This window comes from Schistocerca cancellata, chromosome 3 (assembly GCF_023864275.1).
Source record: "Schistocerca cancellata isolate TAMUIC-IGC-003103 chromosome 3, iqSchCanc2.1, whole genome shotgun sequence".
NCBI classification, from domain to species: Eukaryota; Metazoa; Arthropoda; class Insecta; order Orthoptera; family Acrididae; genus Schistocerca; species Schistocerca cancellata.
Window position 1 is genome coordinate 231,514,709 of NC_064628.1, and position 23,130 is coordinate 231,537,838.

At 44.3% G+C, this 23,130-nt stretch overlaps 1 protein-coding gene across 1 annotated transcript in view; it reads left to right on the forward strand.

The window, feature by feature from the left end:
- The window catches only part of LOC126176238 (uncharacterized), a 400,926-nt gene that overhangs the window by 122,620 nt on the left and 255,176 nt on the right, over positions 1-23,130 (forward strand). The window lies entirely within an intron of this gene.

Below are 23,130 nucleotides of genomic sequence, written 5' to 3' on the forward strand. Positions count from 1 at the left end.
GGCTCGCTCCGAAATACACTCCTGGAAATTGAAATAAGAACACCGTGAATTCATTGTCCCAGGAAGGGGAAACTTTATTGACACATTCCTGGGGTCAGATACATCACATGATTACACTGACAGAACCACAGGCACATAGACACAGGCAACAGAGCATGCACAATGTCGGCACTAGTACAGTGTATATCCACCTTTCGCAGCAATGCAGGCTGCTATTCTCCCATGGAGACGATCGTAGAGATGCTGGATGTAGTCCTGTGGAACGGCTTGCCATGCCATTTCCACCTGGCGCCTCAGTTGGACCAGCGTTCGTGCTGGACGTGCAGACCGCGTGAGACGACGCTTCATCCAGTCCCAAATATGCTCAATGGGGGACAGATCCGGAGATCTTGCTGGCCAGGGTAGTTGACTTACACCTTCTAGAGCACGTTGGGTGGCACGGGATACATGCGGACGTGCATTGTCCTGTTGGAACAGCAAGTTCCCTTGCCGGTCTAGGAATGGTAGAACGATGGGTTCGATGACGGTTTGGATGTACCGTGCACTATTCAGTGTCCCCTCGACGATCACCAGTGGTGTACGGCCAGTGTAGGAGATCGCTCCCCACACCATGATGCCGGGTGTTGGCCCTGTGTGCCTCGGTCGTATGCAGTCCTGATTGTGGCGCTCACCTGCACGGCGCCAAACACGCATACGACCATCATTGGCACCAAGGCAGAAGCGACTCTCATCGCTGAAGACGACACGTCTCCATTCGTCCCTCCATTCACGCCTATCGCGACACCACTGGAGGCGGGCTGCACGATGTTGGGGCGTGAGCGGAAGACGGCCTAACGGTGTGCGGGACCGTAGCCCAGCTTCATGGAGACGGTTGCGAATGGTCCTCGCCGATACCCCAGGAGCAACAGTGTCCCTAATTTGCTGGGAAGTGGCGGTGCGGTCCCCTACGGCACTGCGTAGGATCCTACAGTCTTGGCGTGCATCCGTGCGTCGCTGCGGTCCGGTCCCAGGTCGACGGGCACGTGCACCTTCCGCCGACCACTGGCGACAACATCGATGTACTGTGGAGACCTCACGCCCCACGTGTTGAGCAATTCGGCGGTACGTCCACCCGGCCTCCCGCATGCCCACTATACGCCCTCGCTCAAAGTCCGTCAGCTGCACATACGGTTCACGTCCACGCTGTCGCGGCATGCTACCAGTGTTAAAGACTGTGATGGAGCTCCGTATGCCACGGCAAACTGGCTGACACTGACGGCGGCGGTGCACAAATGCTGCGCAGCTAGCGCCATTCGACGGCCAACACCGCGGTTCCTGGTGTGTCCGCTGTGCCGTGCGTGTGATCATTGCTTGTACAGCCCTCTCGCAGTGTCCGGAGCAAGTATGGTGGGTCTGACACACCGGTGTCAATGTGTTCTTTTTTCCATTTCCAGGAGTGTATATGCGAAATACTTTCTTTCTGCATCTACGCTACCCACGGCTATCGTAGAAACATTCTTCTCCCTTATTTTCAAATGTAACTCAACCTGTTTCCGCAAGTGGCGTTGTCGTAGCACTCTGTCAAGATGGATACTGTACTTGTTCGTCTGAGGGAGAAGCAAGCGACGATACGCCCGCCTTACTGTTAAATGTCGTCACAATGACGTCTCACTCGATGCGACAGACGCCATAACGATTTCGTCGTCGTCGTCGTTGTTGTTATTGTTGTTATTGTGGTCTTCAGTCCTGAGACTGGTTTGAATGCAACTCTCCATGCTACTCTATCCTGTGCAAGCTTCTTCATCTCCCAGTACCTACTGCAACCTACATCCTTCTGAATCTGCTTAGTGTATTCATCTCTTGGTCTCCCTCTACGATTTTTACCCTCCACGCTGCTCTCCAGTACTAAATTGGTCATCCCTTGACGCCTCAGAATATGCCCTACCAACGGATCCCTTCTTCTAGTCAATTTGTGCCACAAATTTCTCTTCTCCATAATTCTATTCAATACCTCCTCATTAGTTATGTGATCTACCCATCTAATCTTCAGCATTCTTCTGTAGCACCACATTTCGAAAGCTTCTATTCTCTTCTTGTCTAAACTATTTATCGTCTATGTTTCACTTCCATACATGGCTACACTCCATACAAATACTTTCAGAAACGACTTCCTAACACTTAAATCTACACTCAAAGTTATCAAATTTCTCTTCTTCAGAAACGTTTTCCTTGCCATTGCCAGTCTACATTTTATATCCTCTCTACTTCGACCATCATCAGTTATTTTGCTCCCCAAATAGCAAAACTCCTTTACTACTTTGTCTCATTTCCTAATCTAATTCCCTCAGCATCACCCCATTTAACTTGACTACATTCCATTATCTTCGTTTTGCTTTTGTTGATGTTTATCTTATATCCTCCTTTCAAGACACTGTCTATTCCGTTCAGCTGCTCTTCCAGGTCCTATGCTGTCTCTGACAGAATTACAACGTCATCGGCAAACCTCAAAGTTTTTATTTCTTCTCCATAGATTTTAATACCTACTCCAAATTTTTCTTTTGTTACCTTTACTGCTTGCCCAATATACAGATTGAATAACATCAGGGATAGTCTGCAACCCTGTCTCACTCCCTTGCCAATCACTGCTTCCCTTTCATGCCCCTCGACTCTTATAACTGCCATCTGGTTTCTGTACAAATTGTAAATAGCTTTTCGCTCCCTGTACTTGACCCCTGCCACCTTCCGAATTTGAAAGAGAGTATTCCAGTTAACATTGTCAAAAGCTTTCTCTACGTCTACAAATGCTAAAGACGTAGGTTTCCCTTTCCGTAATCTATTTTCTAAGATAAGTCGTAGGGTCAGTATTGCCTCACGGGTTCGTCGTATTTAGATGTTTTTATGTTACACTGAGATGACGAAAGTCATAGTACAGCGATATGGACAATACAGAGGGCGGTAATAGCGCGTACACAAGATATCAAACGGGAGTACCTTGGCGCAGCTGTCATTTCTACAGGTGATTCACGTGAAAAGGTTTCCAACCTTGTTAGTGCTGCACTCCGTGCTACTCTATCCTGTGCGAGCCTCTTCACCTCCGAATAATAACTGCAACCTACATCTTTCTGAATCTGTTTGCTGTATCTCTTGGTCTCTCTCTACGATTTTTACCCACCACACTTCCCTCCAATACTAAATTCATGTTCCACTGATGTCTCAAAATATTTTCTATTAACCCATCTGTTCTTTTGGTCGAGTTGTGCCACAAATTTCTCCTCAGTTCTGTTTAGTACTTCCTCTGTAGTGTCCTGCGGTCGGCAGGACAGAACTAACAGTCAATTTGAACACACTTTATTATAATTAAATAAAAACGCCTTCTTGGTATACGCTAAGTGTTAAACACAAGAACAAACAGAAAAAAAATCCACAACCTCTGGAGCGTCGTAAACCATTTCCGTTAAGTCTGACCTGGGGACTTTCCACAAGAAAAGAAGATCTGACAGATGGGGTGGGGAACGTGTATTTGTGCATCAAAGTACTCAAAAAGGCAGCCCTTAATGTGAGTAAATGAGAGATATCGAGGGGACTGCTCAGGGTTCAATTGTTGAACTGAACGATACACCTGTGGACTGTTGCTAAAAAGAAAGCCCGACTTAGATTTTCATCGTGGATCCCATATGGCAGTAAATTTTGTTCCAACCATTCTACATAATTTGACCACGGTTGGACAGACCTATCGAAAACCAGAAACCTCGGTGGAGCCAGGTGCAACGAGTTCAATTTACCTGCTATGGAATCAACTCTATGAGCTACCTCTGGCAACGCTGGCAAGTGAGAGCGAATTTCTGAACACGTGAGCGTTGCCTGAATCTGCTGTAGAGTTTCCACCAAGGTCTGAGGAAGATCCTCGCCGCCAATAACTGTAGTGTCATGCATTCGGCAGGGAAGAACTAACAGTCAATTTGATCACACTTTATTATAGTTAAAGAAAAACGCCTTCTTGGCATACACTAAGTTTTAAACGCAAGGACAAATAGAAGTAACCCCTACAACTCTTGTCGTGGCAAACCAGATAAGGAAACAAGAGAATGGAAGAAATACTGACCAAAATCTACTCTACAAAACACCAACTACAGCGTGCTACTACAATGCTACGGCGAGTGAATACAATGCTAGGGCCAGCGTAAGTTCTAGTTGGAGCTGTTCCTAGCGGTTGGTAAACACTGCCGTTCTGACGGTCTAGGAATGTTTATAGAGCCAGGTCGGCGGAATTCTACATGAGTCATATAAGTTACGATTGGAGGAACACTGTAACATGTTGTCTGCCGAAGAAGTTTCGTGTTTATTTGGAAAGTCTGTTATTTTTTTCTGTCCGCTGGCGATGTTTCTCTCCGCGCTCCTGAAAGGGGGTCAGCAACCCATCTTGCATGTCGGTTCCGCGGGCCCTCTAACAGTAAGGGGCCGCTACGACATACTCCTTAGTTACGTTATCGAACCATCTGATCAACATTCTTCTGTACCACCACATTTCTAAAGCTTCTTGTCTACTTTTGTCTAAGCAGTTTATCATCCCTGTTTGTCTTCCATACATAGCTACACTCCAGACAAATACCTTCAGAGAGTACTTCCTAACACTTAAATCTGTATTCGATGTTAACAAATTTGTCTTCTTCAGAAAGATTTTCTTACCATTGCCAGTCTACATTTTATACCCTCTCTAGTTCGGCCATCATCAATTATTTTGCTTCCCAAATAGTAAACCTCATTTACTACTTTAAGTATCTCGTTTTCTAATCTAATCCCTTAACGTCGCCTGATTTAAAAATGGCGCAAATGGCTCTGAGCACTATGGGACTTAACATCTTAGGTCATCAGTCCCCTAGAACTTAGAACTACTTAAACCTAACTAACCTAAGGACAGCACACAACACCCAGCCATCACGGGGCAGAGAAAATCCCTGACCCCGCCGGGAATCGAACCCGGGAACCCGGGCGTGGGAAGCGAGAACGCTACCGTACGACCACGAGATGCGGGCTCGCCTGATTTAATTCGACTGCATTCCGTTATGCTTGTTTTGCTTTTGTCGATATTCAACTTATATCTGTCCATTCCGTGCAACTGCTCTTCCAAATCCTTTGCTGTCTGACAGAATGAGGCGGTCATCAGCCTTCGACTCTTATAACCGTCGTCCGATTTCTGTACTTGTTACAAATAGCCTTTCGCTCCCTGTATTTTACGCCTGCTACCTTCCAGATTTCAAAGCTTTCTCTAAGTCTGCAAATGCTATAAATGAAGTTTTGTCTTTCCTTAACTAAGATAAGTCGTAAGGTCAGTACTGCCTCGCGGTTTCCTACATTTCGTCGGAATGTTAACTGATCTTCCCCGAGTTCTTCCATTTTTCTGTAAACAGTTCTTGATAGTTTGGTAATTTCACCTCTCTTAGCACTTCTTTCTTTGGAATTTGAATGATTATATTCTTCTTGAAGTCTGAAGGTATTTCGTCTGCCTCATATATCTTGCATACCAGATGGAAGAGTTTTGTCATGCCTGTCTCTCCCAAGGCTATCAGTAGTTTTGACGGAGTATCATATACTTCTGGGACCTTATTTCAACTTAGATCTTTTAGAGCTCTGTCAAATTCGTCTCGCTGTATCATACCTCCCGTCTCATTTTCACCATGATCACTTGCCTTTCTGTAACATTGCTTTCATCTCCCTTGTATAGACCCTTATATACTCCTACCTTTCAGCTTTCCCTTCTTTACTTAGGACTGGTTTTCCATCGGAGCGCTTGATATTCATGTAGCTGTTTCTCTTTTCCCCAAAAGCTTCTTTAATTTTCCTGTAGGTGGTATCTACCTTTCCCCTTACATTTGTCCTTTGATTAGCAATTTTGCACTTCCCGTCAATCTCGTTTTTCAAAAATTTTGTCGTCCCTTTCGCCAGTTTCATCTGCTGCATTTTTAAATTTTCTCCTTCCATCACTTAAATTCAATATGTCTTGTGTTATCCAAGGATTTCTTCTAAGCCTTGTCTTTGTACATATTTGATCCTCTGCTACCTTCACTAGTTCATCTCTCAAAGCTACCTATTCTTCTTGTATTGTATTCCTTTCCCCTGTTCTTGTCAATCGTTCTCTAATGCTCCCTCTGAAACTCTCTAAAACCTCTGATTCTTTCAACTTATCCAGGTCCCGTTTCCTTCATTCCTACCTTTTTGCAATTTCTTCAGTTTTCATCTATAGTTCATAACCAATAAATTATGGTCAGCGTCCACATCTGCCCTTGGAAATGTCTTAAAATTTAAAATCTGGTTCCTAAATATCTGTCCTACCATTATTTAATTAATCTGAAACCTTCAAATGTCTCCAGGTTTCTTCCAGGTAATCAACCTTCTTCTATGATTCTTAAAACAAATGTTTGCGATGGTTAAATTACGCTCTTTGCAATATTCTACCAGACGGCTTCCTCCCTCATTCTTTCTCCTAGTCATATTCACCTAACATTTTTCCTCCTCTTCCTTTTCATGCTATCGAATTGCAGTCCCCCACCTCAATACATTTTCTTCTCCTTTAACTATCTGAATAATTTCTTTTATCTTATCATACATTTCTTCAATCTCTTCATCATCTGCGGATTTAGTTGGCATGTAAACTTGGACTGCTGTGATAGACTTGGGCTTTGTGTCTATCTTGACTGCGATAATGCGTTCACTGTGCTGTTGATAGTAGCTTACCCGCTTTCCTATTTTCTTATTCATTATTAAACCCACTCCCGCATTACTCCTATTTGACTTCGTACTTGTATTTATAACCCTATATTCACCTGGCCAGAAATCCTGTTCTTCCTACCACTGAACTTCACTTATTCCCACTATATCTAACTTCACTCTATCGTTTTCTCTTTTTAAATTTTCTAACCTACCTGGTCAATTAAGGGATCGAATAATCCACGCTCCGGTCCGTATAATTCGGGTTTGGTTTCTCCTGATGAGGACATCCTCCTGAGTAGTCTCCAGCCGGAGATCCGAAATGGGGGACTATTTTACCTCCGGAATATTGTACCCTATGGGACACCATCATCAATTAGCCATACGGTAGAATGGCATGTCATCAGGAAAAATTACGGCTGTAGTGTCCCCTTGCTTTCAGCCGCTGGCAGTACCAGCACAGCAAGGCCGTTTTGGTTGATGTTACAGAACCAGATCAGTCAGTCATGCAGAGTATTGCCCCTGCAAGTACTGAAAAGTCCGCTGACCCTCTTCATGAACCACACGTTTTTCTGGCCTCTCAACAGATACCTCTCTGTTGTGGTTGCACCTGCGGTACGGCTGTCTGTATCGCTGAGACACGCAAGCCACCCCACTGACGGCAAGGTCCGTGGTTCATGGAAGCAGATACCGAAACTAAAAGTTTTTGTTCAAAAAATCAATTTAATAAGGGTATATCGTTCATATACCTGCAGATACAACCGTTTTGTTATTACATTTAGGATCAAGGATTTAATTTACCTTTCGCAAATATCATATGTGCCCTGCACGAGACGCAAGACATTCAGTCGATAGTCAGACTCACTCCATTCTCTTAGGAACGTGTCTGTAGTGGCTGCTTTTACTTCTGTTGCTACCTGACGTAGGAGTGTACGCAAAGCTCTCAGTAGTGGAAGCCCAAAAATGGAATCTTTCACGAGCTCCCACAAAAGAAAGGTCACATACTGTGAAATCTGGTAACCCGAAGGTCAATGATGAAATGGATGTCGAAACGCCACTTCGTGCCAGGGTGTCATTGAATCAACTCGTATCGCGTGTCAGTGCGGTGGTGTTCCATACTGCTGAAAAGTGAAATTTTCAGCATTTCGAAATTTTTGGAAAAAGTCAGATCAGAACGTCCAGGTACGTGATTCCCGTAAGTCGTTTCCGTAAAAAAGAACGAACCGTAAATAGGATACTCCGCGATAGACAAGAATCTTTCAAGTCCCCCCGTGCACTATGTTATGTTGCTGTTGTGTTCCCCAAACCATACGTTGCTGGGGTTCACTTTTTCTCTTAAATGGAACATAGCCTCGTGGCTGAACAATAAACGAGAAAGGAAGTTGTTGTCGCCCTTCTCTACACCGAGAACGATTTTAGAATAATACTCAGACTTCTGTGGACTACGCGTAAATGTTGAATGCGCTCTATTTCTTGAAAGAGTACACGGTGCAACCTGTGGCTTTAACCTTAAACAAACAAACGATGTCTTGAAACTGCTGCTTCCGTCGTCGAATGTTTGGAACTGTTGGAGGCGCAGAACTGTACTCTCGACGAAAATGATGTCATACAGCTGTAACTGAATTACACCTGATCAAAGCGGCAGAACAAAATGCCATTTGTTGCTGCATTATTGCTATCTCGAATCGATGCGTGTTGGTTAATGATCGTACGAACGAACTAACTAGCAAACTGCACCGTGGAAGCCACTACCGGTAACAACATGAGATGGCAACTTACAACTAGCCCCAACGGAAGGTAAGTTCAAATTTAACCCAGATTTCCCTCTTCAGTCGTGTATTATGAACCTAGATAAACTTTCATTTCTTCCAAGTAACACAGATTGAAAGACATATGGGAATATTTTTAAAGAATCAGAATATCACACGAAACTGAAGGTTCTGATAATGTTGACTAGAACAGATTCTTCAAAATTCTGAAATTCTCGGTGATAAAATACAGAGAGCGAAAGACTATCCGCAGCTTGTACAGAAACCAGACTGCAGTTACAAGAGTCGGAGGACGTGAAAGAGAGGCTGAACATCCTGTAAAGGAAAGCAAACATAAATTTTTATAGGAAATTAAGGTTCAGGGAGGAGAAATAAAACATTTAATTTTTCCTGATGGTGTAAACGTGGACTTGTAAACTCAGTTGAGTGGAAATGATGATGATCCGTAAAAGTAAAACAAGAGTAAGGGAGTGTAGTCAATCAAGTGATTCCGAAGGGATAAGATTTGCAAAAGAAAGATTAAAAACAGTAGGTGAGTTTTGTTACTTGGACAGATAACAAACTACTGTTGGCAGCAATAAAGAGGATACATAATTGCGATTGACAATGGCAAGAAAAGTTTTCTGATAAAAAGAGAAATTTTCTAACATGGAATACAAATTTAATTCTTGGAAGTATTTCGTGAAAATATTTGCCTGGATTGTAACATTAGATAGAAGCAAAAAGAAGCGTAACTTGTTAAAAGTGTGAATAGGTGGTGATGACTGAAACATATCGCATCACTTGTGCAATGAGAACGGCGCTTGGAGCAAGACAGTTCATTGTGGCGTACGAAAATACATTTGCCGGCACAACGCTGGGTTCTGTGGTTTATTCCGGGAGGAGATGGAGTGGAATTATAACACGTAAAATGTTAGTTTACTTTATTTCAATGAAAATACGAAGACTTACTTAACTTTGTATAATCCATTTTCACAGGAATATTCTATTAAGCCACTTGCGAGGCGTACTCTTGCCGTCCCAGAACGAGTGCTTGTTATGGGAATGGTGGACTCGATTAAGCTTTTTTTCATCTTTCAGCGTTTTCGTTTCCAACTTTTGGCCAGAGAATTGAATAGCAATGTCAGATACAATATATAGTTGTTACGGACACTCTTAATTACTCCAAGTCGTGTGCTCAGTATGTCCCTAGGAAGCTCAGTGAGACACTTGCTATCCGGCTAGATTTACCGCTGAACGAGACGGCTTCTTTGGATTATTGTCACAGGGGCAATACCTCATTGCTTAGTTATGAGTGACAGAGTGAAAACACACAGAATGGCTGAACAGGTCTTCTCCGATGAAGAAGTGGGCAGAAGAGCCCAATCTTCCTGTTAATGGTCATTATTGCCCGTTTCTTATTGACTGTGTTTGTCTCTGTACTTAGCCCTCCGGATGGGGTGCTGCTATCACACATAGCACTTTCTACGAGGGTTGACTCAAAAGTAAGGCCTCCATCTTCGTAACTCTTCAGTAGTTGGCAGCATTGGTATGCGTCAGGTACTGACTTGTTCCGTAGCCTCTTCTCTACAGCTGCAGTTGGCGGAAAGCCTTAGCATTGGACGGTTGTGTTGTTACAGTGTAAAATATGTAACCCTGCGCAGAGGGTCGGTCAATGCGATTTAAGCTACGTGCAGTTATTGAATTCTTGACAGCAGAAGATGTCACCCCAAAGGAGATTCATTGGAGAATGAAAGCAGTTTATGGTGATTAAGTTGATATGAGTACTGTGCGTCGTTGGGCGAGTAAGTTTATAGAAGTTGAGGCGGGAACATCTGACCTTCGTGCAGACAAGGAGTTGGACGTCCTCTGACAGCAACCACCGAGTTTCACAAGAAAAATGTTGACAGATTCAGGACGATCGTCGTATCACTCAGAGAGAAATTGCAAGCACAATCGGCATTTCACAAGAATGTGTGGGTCACATTATTGCTTTGCTTGGCTATCGGAAGATCTGTTCACGATGGGTACCCCTGATGCTGATTCCTGAAATGAAAGTGCAGAGACTTGAAATTTGCGAGGAATTCCTCTCGCGTTACGAGAATGAATGTGACTCCTTTCTGCATTCAATTGTGACGGGAGACGAAACGTGGGTACATCATTACGACCCGGAGACGAAACGTCAGTCCATAGAATATCGACACAAAGACACGCCCCAGAAAAATAAATTCAAGACGCTGCCCTCAGCTGGAAAAATCATGGCCACAGTGTTCTGGGACGCAGATGGTGTTATCCATGTTGATTTCCTTGATCGTGGAACAACAATTAATCGAGAGCGTTACATCACAACGCTGCGAACTGTGAAATGACGGCTAACAAGGGTCCGAAAGGAAGAGGGAAATGTTTTTCTGCAGCATGACAATGCCAAACCACACACTTCACGTGCCACCACAGCATTACTTCAGAAACTAAATCTCACCACCGTACGGCATCCTCCATACAGTTCAGATTCAGCACCGTCTGACTTCCGTCTGTTCCCGATAGTGAAAGACTATCTGCGGGAAAATCATTATGCTCCTGATGAAGACGTTGAGACAACTGTGAGGCTGTAGTTACGGAAACAGTGTCGATTTCTTCCGTCATTGCTTCAGAAAACTTGTTTTTCGTTGACAGAAATGTATCCAATTGGCTGGTGATTATGTGGAAAAGTGAATATTGGTAATTAAAGATCACATTCTAATGATTATTTCTGCTTTTGATTTATTAAAATATTCCCATCCAGACCCAGTTAACGAAGGCGGAGGCATTACTTTTCATTCAGCCTTCGTATTACTGTCTTCTTCGTCAGCCACTTCGCGCATATAGTTTTGAGATTTTGTTGCATCAGAACAGGATTCGTGAATTCCGTGGACTGTGAGTAATGTAAACAGTGAAATAGTATACCATTATTCCGCGAGGTAAATGGTATTTTGCTACGGTTTAGCAAAAGGCGCTGATGACCAGGCACCTGTCATGTACACCGAACGACGTCACCAACACGTAAGCCTATTTATCTTAAAAAATGCGAATGGTACAGTGCCTGTAAGTGACTTGACAAAACTGACGAACATTGACAAACGGTCGCCGTAGGCCTCGCACAGTTCGCACACCGGACATGGAGGTGCAAACGGTGCGATGAGTACTGTAGATGGACCTGAGAAGAGAGTGCGAAGAGCTGGAGCTGCTGAAACCGTAACCCTAGGTCACGTGAAGCCAATTCTGCGAAGCGTTTCTTTTATCAATATCGCTTACTGCGTCTGCAAACTCTATTCTGCAACATCGCCAAGTGAGATTGGAGTACTACTAATGGATTCTAAAATGTAGTGTTGAAGATCTGAAGTTTACTCCTTTATTTACGAACGAGGATGGATTGATACGGAGTGGGGCAATGAACTGTCACACAAACTAAAAAGGGCAGTCAAATGAAAACGAGACAGATGAAAAAAGTAATCGTGTAGCTTATAACAGAATAAAGGTCGACCATCGACATTCTTGGGCGTTTAGACTTGATGGCACACTTCCATTAACGCACAGCACTACTTGGACGCATCGCAAAAATTGAAGTGTGCTGTCAAGTCCAAATGCTCAAGAATGTTGACGGACGGTATCATTGTGTTTCTTATACGTCCAAACAGATTCAAATCCTTGAACGATCGAGGAAGGAAGGCACCAGGTTTGTTTCAGTACCTGCCCGAGCTCTGGAACTGTGGGTGATAGACTCAGCCACACACTTTCCCGGTTCAATTAACTTGTGCTGTTTGCCACCGTAGTCTGTGTGATAAATCGGTCACATTATTTGAGACTGTTCCTCTTGTAGATAGACGACAGATGTGGTTCATACACTACGGGATAGCACCCGTTTTCTGCTCCTTGTACGACTGTACCTAAGTTAAACGTTTAATGAGCAATGTATTGATCGAGGAGGTCCGATACGGTGACCTCTTCTTTCACCTAACCGTAATCCCTTAAATTTCTGTGTATGGGAATATTTAAAGACAATTGTGTATTCCACACCCATACACTTCGCGCACACGTGGGTGTCTCATGCACGTAACGAAATCCGATGACAGCCAGGGTGTTCGCCCAAGTTCGTGATACTTTGAAAAGAAATGCTGTAGGTTGTGTGTAAGAATAACTGGTAGCCATACTGACAGTTTCCTATACTGTCGACACGCAGATGGCTATCGTAGGAATGAATGGTCCACGTGTTAACAAGTATTCACGAAGGCTGTTCGGAAAGTAATGTCCTATTGGTAGCGAAATGGAAATCACAGTGAACAACAAATCTTTTTTATTTGCAACAGTTTGCCACACCTTCCAGCTACTTCTCTCAATAGTTGGCGCTCCGACTTCAACATTTGCCGTAGCGTTGTACCAACTTTCCAATACCCTCGCCATAGAAGTCAGCAGCCGGTGCTTTCCGCCACTTATCTACGCTGGTCTGCTGTTCGTTGCGTGAGCCAAAATGTTGTCACATAGCCAGCCGTTCATGTGAGCAGAGATGAACATCAGAGAGAGCTAAGTGCGAGATGTATGGTGGGTGATGAAACACTTCCCATCGGAAACGCTGCAGAGGCGTCCTCACTGCGACCGAGTGAGGTGCCGCAGTACTTAGCACTCTGCACTCGCATTCGGGAGGACAACGGTTGAAACCCGCATTCGGCCACCCTGATTTAGGTTTTCCGTGATATCCCTAAATCGCTTCTGGCAAATACCAGGGTGGTTCCTCTGAAAGGGCACGTCCGATTTCCTCCCTCCCTCCTTCCCTAATGGGTGCTTGTGGTCCGTCTTTAATGACCTCGTTGTCGACAGAACGTTAAACACTATTCTCCTCCTCCTCCTAATTGCGCCTGCAGTGTGCGGCCCAGAAATGTCATGAAAAAGGAAATGCATGAAATTATGTTATGTGGGGTTGCGTGAATTCAAGCGAATCCTCGCAGCGGGCACTCATACTTGGCGGGGACAGTATTGTTCTAGGCGTTCTACGTGCTCAGTGTGTGCTCAGAACTGAAAAGAGCGACGTGACGCGATCGACAGACGTACTACAGATACTGCCCAACACATCTATTCTTTCACTGTCGTTCCCATTTCACGACCTACCTGCCTTCACATTCCGAATAGCCCTCTGTTTCTTAAGACACACATGAAAAAAAGTTTGGAACACCCCGGTTCCCAGAACTCCTAAAGATAGACGCTGACTGTGGATACTGTATCACAGACACGGTCCCTTTGACTGTTCAGAGATGTCACTAAACCTGCCCAAGCACGCATGAGCAGCGCCTATTAGACGGAGGGGGTCCGACAGCCGATCAGTTCTAGTCACTCCATCAGGAAGTAGGTGCACGGCTCGTGTTGTCTGTAGTTCAACAATGCCTACATGGTCAATACCGCGGTTCGATCGCGTCCTCATTGATACTTTGTGCCAGGAAGGGCTCTCAATAAGGGCAGTATCCAGGTTTCTCGCAGTGAACCAAAGCGATGATGTTCGGACATGGAACAGATACAGAGAGACAGAACTGTCGATGGCATGATTCGCTCAGGCGGCCCAAAGGCTGCTACTGCAGTGTATGACCGCTACCTATGCCGGCCGGAGTGGCCGAGCGGTTCTAGGCGCTACAGTCTGGGGCTGAGCGACCGCTACGGTCGCAGGTTCGAATCCTGCCTCGGGCATGGATGTGTGTGATGTCCTTAGGTTAGTTAGGTTTAAATAGTTTTAAGTTCTAGGGGACTGATGACCTCAGAAGTTAAGTCCCATAGTGCTCAGAGCCATTTGAACCATTTTTGAACCGCTCCCTATGCATTATGGCTCGGAGGAAATCTGACAGCAACGGCACCTTGTTGAATAATGCTTTTCGTGCAGCCACACGACGTCATGTTACGACTCAAACTGTGCGCAATTGGCTGCATGATGCGCAACTTCGCTTCCGATGCCCATGGCGAGGTCCGTCTTTGCAACCACGACACCATGGAGCGCGGTGCAGATGAGCCCAACAACATGCTGAATAGACCGCTGAGGATTGGCATTACTTACGATACGTGAATGCCATCATCCGACCGATAGTGCAATCATATCGACAGCATATTGGCGAGGCATTCGTCTTCATGGAGGACGTGCAAATCTTGTGAATGACTTCCTTGAGGATAATGACATCAAATGCTTCAAATGGCTCTGAGCATTATGGCACTTAACGTCTGAGGTCATCAGTCCCCTACAACTTCGAACTACTTAAACCTAACTAACCTAAGGACATCACACACATCCATGCCCGAGGCAGGATTCGAACCTGCGACCGTAGCGGTCGCGCGGTTCCAGACGGAAGCGCCTAGAACCGCTCGGCTACACCGGCCGGCATAACGACATCGCTCAACTAGAGTGGCCAGCATGTTCTCCAGACATGAACCCTTTCGAACATGTCTGGAATAGATTGAAAATGGCTGTTTATGGACGACGTGACGCACCAGCCACTCTGAGGGACCTACGCCGAATCGTCCTTAAGGAGCGGGACAATCGGCACCAACAGTGCCTTGATGAACTTGTGGGTAGTATGCCACGGCGAATACAGGCACGCATCAGTGCAAGAAGACGTGCTACTGGGTATTAGAGGTACCAGTGTGTACAGCGATCTGGACCACCATCTCTGAAGGTCTCGCTGTATGGTGGTACAACATGCAATGTGTGGTTTTCATGAGCAATGAAAAGGGCGGAAATGATGTTTATGTTTACCTCTTTTACAATTATCTGTACAGGTCCCGGAACTCTCGGAACCGTGGTGATGCAAAACTTTTTTTGGTGTGTGTATATGTTTATAAGAATTTTTGGTTTTGATCAGTTCTAAGTTCACAGACAAAATATTAGTCAGCCCTTAAAAGAAAACGTTCTTGTTTGTAAATCAGGTATAGTTGTAGAACTGGTTCCGTGCGGTCATGTTACCCTCCATCGCTCCGTAAGTCATGGGAGTGAAATGAAGTGTATGTGTCAATCGTCGTATGGTGTCAGAGCGGTTAAGATGAGCTGACGTGGAGACGTGACAGGATGGCAGAAAGAAGTTATGCCGTCAATGAAGTAGCTTGAGTTGTTGGTATACGAACGCGGACTGAGTAACGAGTCTACAACAATGAATCACAGCTTAGGCATAGGGACCTAGCCGACTGGGGTTAGATACGAGGGGCACACGTTGCCAATGACAGTCGGTTTAAACTCGATAGGAATTGCTGATGTAGTGAACGTGAGGCCTTGCAACAAGCTTCCGAAGGAACATTCCTGGGACAGCTCCACGCATGTGACTTCTGGAGTCGGGTACCTCGCAAAAGGCTACTGCTAACAGTGCCACACGAACACAAGAAGCTGCCCGTTTTTAATAGGCCAAACAACATTCAAAGCGGACGCTACCTCTCTATGGATCTGTATTGTGGTCAACGAGTCACAGTTTTGTGATACCCACAAATGGTTATTGAAAAGGAGATGAAAACCAAAGTAACCTCAAGATCAAATTGACACCTGGGTTACTTAGTTGCACAACATTTACCAAAGTAACGAATAAATTATAATTGCTGTGAACAACAAATCTGAGCCAGTGCTTTTCAGATCACACTCACGATAAATTCTGGTCCTGGTAACCGTAGCCTGCTTTGACTCTAGCCTTGTTGGTCGAAACACTAAGACTGTCCTCCTACCTGTCAAGTAGAAGTTCATGTATTGTTTCAGTCATAGGTCAACAGTTATTATCCACTATAAAATAAAACAGTTATTAGTACGCTTTAAGGCCGATTCACACTACACGGTAACGAAAGCGAACAGAAAGGGAGGCGAAGTCACCGTCAAATGTAAGTGTAGTCACCCGGAATGTCAATAGACATCACTTCGCTCAGCCCGTTAACGGTCGGTGACAGTCCGCTTATGAGATACACTCTGTGGTACAAAACGTCGGAATATCTATCAGAATTAAGGAACTAGCAGTTCTGTTGTTGTTGTGGTCTTCAGTCCGAAGACTGGTTTGATGCCCTCTCCACGCTAGTCCATCCTGTGCAAGCCTCTTCATCTCCGAATAACGACTGCAACCTACATCCATTTGAACCTGCCTGCCAGTCTTCGTCTCTCTCTACAGTTTTTACTGTCCCGCCATTCCTTCCAATATCATACTGACAATCCTTGCATGCCTCAGAATGTGTCCTGTCAACCGATCCCTTTTTGCGTCAAGTTGTGCCACAAACTACTTTTGTCCCCCGTTCGATTCAGTACCTCCTTATTAATTAAACAATCTTACCCATCTAGTCTTCAGCGTTCTTCTGTAGCACCACACTTCGAAAGTTTCTCGTCTCTTTTTGTCTCAAGTGATTAACGTCCATGTTTTACTTCCACACAGGGCAACACCCCAAACAAATACCTTCAGAAAAGACTCCCTTACGCTTACATTTATATTCTGCGTTAACGAATTCCTCTTTTTTAGTATGTTTTTCTTGCTGTAGGCGTTCTGCATTTGATATTCGCTCTACTTAGGCCTTCATTAGTTATTGTTCTGCCCAAATAGCTAATCTCATCTGCTACTTTTAATGTCTCATTTCCTAATCTAATCCCAACAGCATCATCAGACTTAATTCCATTACCCTTGTTTACTTTTGTTGAAGCTCATTTTATACACTCTTATCAAGACTCTATCCAATATGTCCAATCGCTCTTCCAAATCTTCTGCTGTTTCTGACAGAATTACTGTGTTGTAGGCAAAACTCGAAGTTTATATTTCTTCTCTCACAACTTAAATTCCTTTTCCAAATTTCTCTTTCGCCTTCTTTAGTGCTTGTGGTGGTAAGTTCCTATGGACCAAACTACTGAGATCATTGGTCCCTAGGCATACACACTACTTAATCTAACTTAAACTAACTTAACGCTAAGGACAATACGCACACCCGTGACCGAGGGAGGACTCTAACCTCCGATGGGGGAAGTCGCACTAACCGTGGCGAGGCGCCTCAAACCGCGCGGCTACCGTGCGCGGTCCTTACTGCTTGCTCAGCGCATGTATCGTATAACATCTGGGTCGGTATTGCCTCGTGTCTGCCTACATTTCTCGGATCCCAAACTGATATTCTCCGAGGTCGGCTACTACCCGTTTTATGATTCTTCTGTAAATATTTCGTGCCAGTATTTTGTAACCATGACTTACTAAACTGATTCACACCTATCGTTGCCTGCTTTCTTAGTAACTGGAATTCTTACATTCATCCTCATATCTGATTATATCCTGTCTGTCTCACATAACATCCACACCTGATTGAATAGTTTTGTCATCATGGCTAATTCTCCCAAGGCTATCAATAATTCAGAGTGAATGTTGTCTGCTACTGGGGTCCTGTTAAGACTTAGGTCTTTCGGTGCTCTGTCAGATTCTTCTCCCTGTATCATCTCTCCAATCTCATCTTTATCTGCTTCTTCCCTTTTTATAATATTATCTTCAAGAACATTTCCATTCTAAAGCTCCTTTATCGATTTTTACCATGTTTCGTTACTTTGTATTACCTTTCCATCTGAGTTCTTGATATTCGCGCAATTGCTTCTGTTTTCTCCAAAGAGCTCGTTAATTTTTGTGCGGGAGGCATCTATCTTTCCCATACTTTCACACGCTTCTACAGCCTTGCTTTTGCACCCTACCCAATCCTGCTTAGTAATTTTGCACTTTTTGCCAGTCTTACTTACTAAACGTCTATATTCCTTTTACCTGCTTCATTTGTTTCATTTTTATATTATCTCCTCTCATCAATTAAATCTCCCGTGATATCCAAGGATTTCTACTAAGCCTTGTCTTTTTACCTATTTGGTGATTTGCTACCTTCAGTATTCCATCTCTCACAGCTACCCATTCGTCTTCTACTGTATCCCCTCCCCATGTTTCAGTCAAAAATTGCCTAATATACCCTCTAAAACTCACAAAATTCTCAAATTCATTTTTGCAATTTACTAAGTTTTTATCTGCAGTTCATAGCCGCGCGGGATTAGCCGAGCGGTCAGGGGCGCTGCAGTCATGGACTGTGCGGCTGGTCCCGGCGGAGGTTCGAGTCCTCCCTCGGGCATGGGTGTGTGTGTTTGTCCTTAGGATAATTTAGGTTAAGTAGTGTGTAAGCTTAGGGACTGATGACCTTAGCAGTTAAGTCCCATAAGATTTCACACCCATTTTTTTTGCAGTTCATAAACAATAAATTGCGCTCAGGGTCTACATCTGTACCTGAAAATGTCTTACAGTTTAAAATCTGTTTTCAAAATCTCTGCCTTACCATTATACAAACAATCATTCTGAAACCTTCCCGTGTCTCCAGGTGTTTTCATGTGTACAGCCTTCTCATGTATTAGCGATTATTAGATAATACTATGTGCAGAATACTACAAAGTGGCTTCCTCTTTCATTCCTTTCCCGCAGTCTGTTTTCCTTCTCTTCCTTTTTGTACTTTCGAATTACAGTCTCCCATCTCCATCAAATTTTCCTTTCCCTTAAATATCTGAATTATTTCTTTTATCTCATCATATATAATGTCTTCATCACATGCGAGTTACTTGGCATATTAACTCGTATTACCGTGGTGGGTGTTGGCTTCGTGTCTTTCTTCACTACGATAAGGCGTTCACTATGCTATTCAGAGAAGCTTAACCATATTCCTAAATTCTCATTCATTATTTGACCTGCTCCTGCATTATCCCTATTTGATATCGTATTGATAACCCTGTACTCACCTGACTAGAAGTGGTATCCTTCCAGCTTTCAACTTATCCGTTTCCGTTTCCAAATTCTCTAACCTCCCTAATCGATTAAGGGATCTAACATTCCACGAAACGACTAGTAGAAAGGCAGCTTTGTTTTTTATGATGACAGTAGTCCCTACACGGAGATTCGAGTGGGGGACTGTTTCACATTCGGAATGTTTCACCCAAGAGGATTCCGTCATCATTCAACCGTAGAGAAAAGCTGCATGCCTTCGGGAGAAATAATGGTTATAGCTTCCCTTTGCTCTCAGCCGTTCGCAGTGCCAACACAGGTAGGCCATTTTGGCTAACGTTACGAGGCCAGATAAATCTTATCTGGACCCCCCCCCCCTCTGCCCCCCACACACCAACTTCTGAAAAGTCTGTTGTCCATCCCTAGGGAGCACTTGTTTTCTGGTCTCTCCACAGATACATCTCATCTGTGGTTAGAACTATTGTACGGCTGTCTATATTTTTGGGACACTCAAACCATCCACACCCCTCCCCCCCCCACACCTCTCTACAAGATGTACGGTTCATGGGAGCCTAGTAATGTTGAGGTTGTTTGGCATGTTTGTATGTTTGCATTTCTTTACCTAATAATTGTCTATGTTTAGGAAAGTTTGAAGGACACTTATCCTGCTGTTTTTCTTCTCAGCAGTTTACCATACAAATTTTATCACCAACATCAGCTTTGAATATTACTTTGATCCTTAGTAAATCCTAGCAATGATTAGGTCTATTATGTTCATAGAAATATTCATAACAAATGTTCGTATTAATATTTTTATGGTGAACTACTGAGAAGTGAACAGCAGGAAAAGTGTCTTTCAAACTTTTCAAAACATCGACAATTATTTGGTGGAGAAAATATATAGTCTACATACAAACATGCCAAACATTATTTGAAAGGTAACGTCTAGAGCCTTTTACAAAAATTGGACAAAAGTATGAAAACACCAAAAACCCAAAAAGTTACATGCCTATCCGCTGGGGTTTAAAACAGCTTCCAGTCATCTGAGAAGGGATAAATACGGGTCCTGTATGGCCTCCAAGGGAATCTCATACCATTCCTCCTGAAAAATAGTGGCAAGTTCAAGTAACAATGATAGAGGTGGATAGCGATCAGGCAACCTTCTCTCCAAAACAGACCATAACGTTTCAATAATACTGAGATCTGGTGACAGTGGTTGCAGGTGAGACGCGACGATTTATCCTCGTGCTCACGAAACCAGTCTCGGACGATGCGAGCTGTGTGAAAAAGGATCCTGTCTTCTTGGAACACAGTATTACCATTCAGGAACAAACGTTGTACCACGGGATGGACCTGATCAGCCAGAACGGTCATATAATCCTTGACAGTAATGCGACCTTGCATAGTAACCACCTAAATCTTCGCAGAAGCCCCCGCTATGTTTCACTCCTAGGACGTAAACTCGGCCAGAAGTAGGAAACAGTGTGAAACGAAACTCGTCCGGCCAAATGATTTTCTCCCGCTGCTCCACAGTATAGGTTTTATGATTTCGGCACCACGTTTTTTCTGTTACGGACGTTGACATCACTGGTGAGTGATTTTGGAATTCCAGGTCATCCTGTAATTCCCTGCTTACAGAGCTCATTTGGTGTCGTTGTGGTGCTGACGGGGTTCTCGAGTGGCATTTGACCCTCCAGTGACTTTTTGCTGCCTTCCTCTTATTTTCCGTCACGACTCTTCTCAATGACCGTCTGTCACGATCATTCAACACACACTTTGTGACTTAGCTGATCATGTTTTTCCATTCCGTGTGTGTGGCATAAATCTTCGATACGATCTCTCTTGAAATACCAAACACTTCAGCTCACTTGGTTACGTAAGCACCTACTACACGAGCACCGACAATTTGCTCACTTGCGAATTTACTTAGTTCCGACATAATGCATTCACAACTACACACAACACTGTCCTGACTACTTTTCAACGTACTGAGGACACTGCACACGTGCCGTCCTTGGTCAAATAAACAGTGGAACCTGCAGACTTGGTCTGGCATCTGCATTTATGTTCAAGCACGCGTATCTCGCAATATTTCCATAATTTTTCTAATCCCTATAGCTTATACTTTTTTTCTTTATAAATACCCAAATAATGCCAGGAACAACTGTATTTTGCCCCTACAATAGCGCAAAATTTAATTATGAATAAAAGGTTATTTAGTGAAATAATTTGTCATTAATTTATGCTCTTATACACTGATCAACCAGAACATTCTGATAACCTATCTTTGGCACGGATAACAGTGGTGACGCGTCATGGTATGGAAGCAGTATAGCATTGGTAGGTCACTGGAGGTAGTTGGCACCACATCTGCAAACAAACGTCAGCTAATTCCCGTAAATTCCAAGAGTGAGGGCGATTAGCTCTGACACCACGTTCAGTCACATCCCAGATATGTTCCATCGGGTTTAGATCTGGTGAGCTGGGGGGCAAGCCACTATGTTCCTCGAACCACTCCATCACACTCCTGGCCTTCTGGCATTGCGCATTATCTTGTTGAAAAATGCCACTGCCGTCGGGAAACATGATCGTCATGAATGGATACACGTGATCTTCAGCCAGTGTTCGAATGCTCGGCCGTCGTGGTGCCTTGCACGAGCTTGCTGGACCCACGAATGCCCACGTGGATGTTCCCCAGATCATAATGGAGCCGTCACCAGCTTGTCTCCGGCCTGCAGTACGGTGTCAAGGAGCTGTTCCCCTGGAAGACGGCGGACTCGCGCGCTCCCCTCGGCATGATGAAGAAGGCATCGGGATTCATCAGACCGTGTAACACTCTGCCATTGCGTCAACGCCCAGTTCCAATGGTCAAGTGCCCATTTCAGTCATAGTTCCCGATGTCGTGGTGTTAACATTGGCACATGTATGGGTTGTCGGCTGCAGAGACCCATCGTTAGGAGTGTTCGTTGCACTGTGTGTTCAGACACACTTGTAGTCTGGCCAGCATTAAAATCTGATTTCAGTTCCGCCACTGTTCGACGCCTGTCCTGTTTTACCATTCTACCAAGCCTACGACGTCCAACATCTGTAATGAGGAGTTGCCGCCCAATTCCACGACGTCTGTACATGATTTCACTTTGGTTTCGTCACGTGTCGAAGGCACTCACCACAACACTCCTCGAACACCCGAAAAGTCGTGCAGTTTCCGAAATGCTCGTGCCGAGCCTCCGGACCAATGCAATCTGCCCTCGGCCAAACCAGATAGATCGCTCGCCTTCGCCATTCCACTCATGGACAACACGAACTCTGATACTATACTCTCCACGCGTGTGTCTGACTAGCAGTCATTTAATCACCAGGTGACGCTGCTATCGCATCGAGGGATTAATATCGATAGTAGGTCTGTGGTCATAATGCTCTACTTTATCAGTTTATGTACACACTGTAAGCTTTTTCTTCATCCTAAATTACTTTTCGGCTACAGATAATTAACCTCATTGTTTAAGAAAACTCATACGTAAACATCGAAATAGTGGTGGAACCTTTTCAGTATGTCATGAAAAGAAACCAAACAATAAAATAAAAATTAAGAAGTCTACTATAACACGAGGGAGTGCGGTTAGAGTAGGATACTTTTCAACGTTATCAGACGAACCACCGTCACTCCACCAACGTCAGCGTTAGATTTTTCTCCCTGAGAAGCTTTGAGACGGACGTTAGCGTAACGTCCCGTTAGAATCTACCTATAATTCGTTGCTTTGTTTACAAAAAGGCGAGCCGAGGTCAGGAGATTCTCAGATCCGCAAACCGCGTTGGTATTAAAATTATAGATCAGTCACAAGTTCCATGTAATTGTCCTGTAGTGACGTGTTTCGCTCGACAGACGCGATCATCTTCAGAAATTAAATAGCGGAGGACCATACGTTAAATAACGTGGCTGTATATAGCGCCGCCGT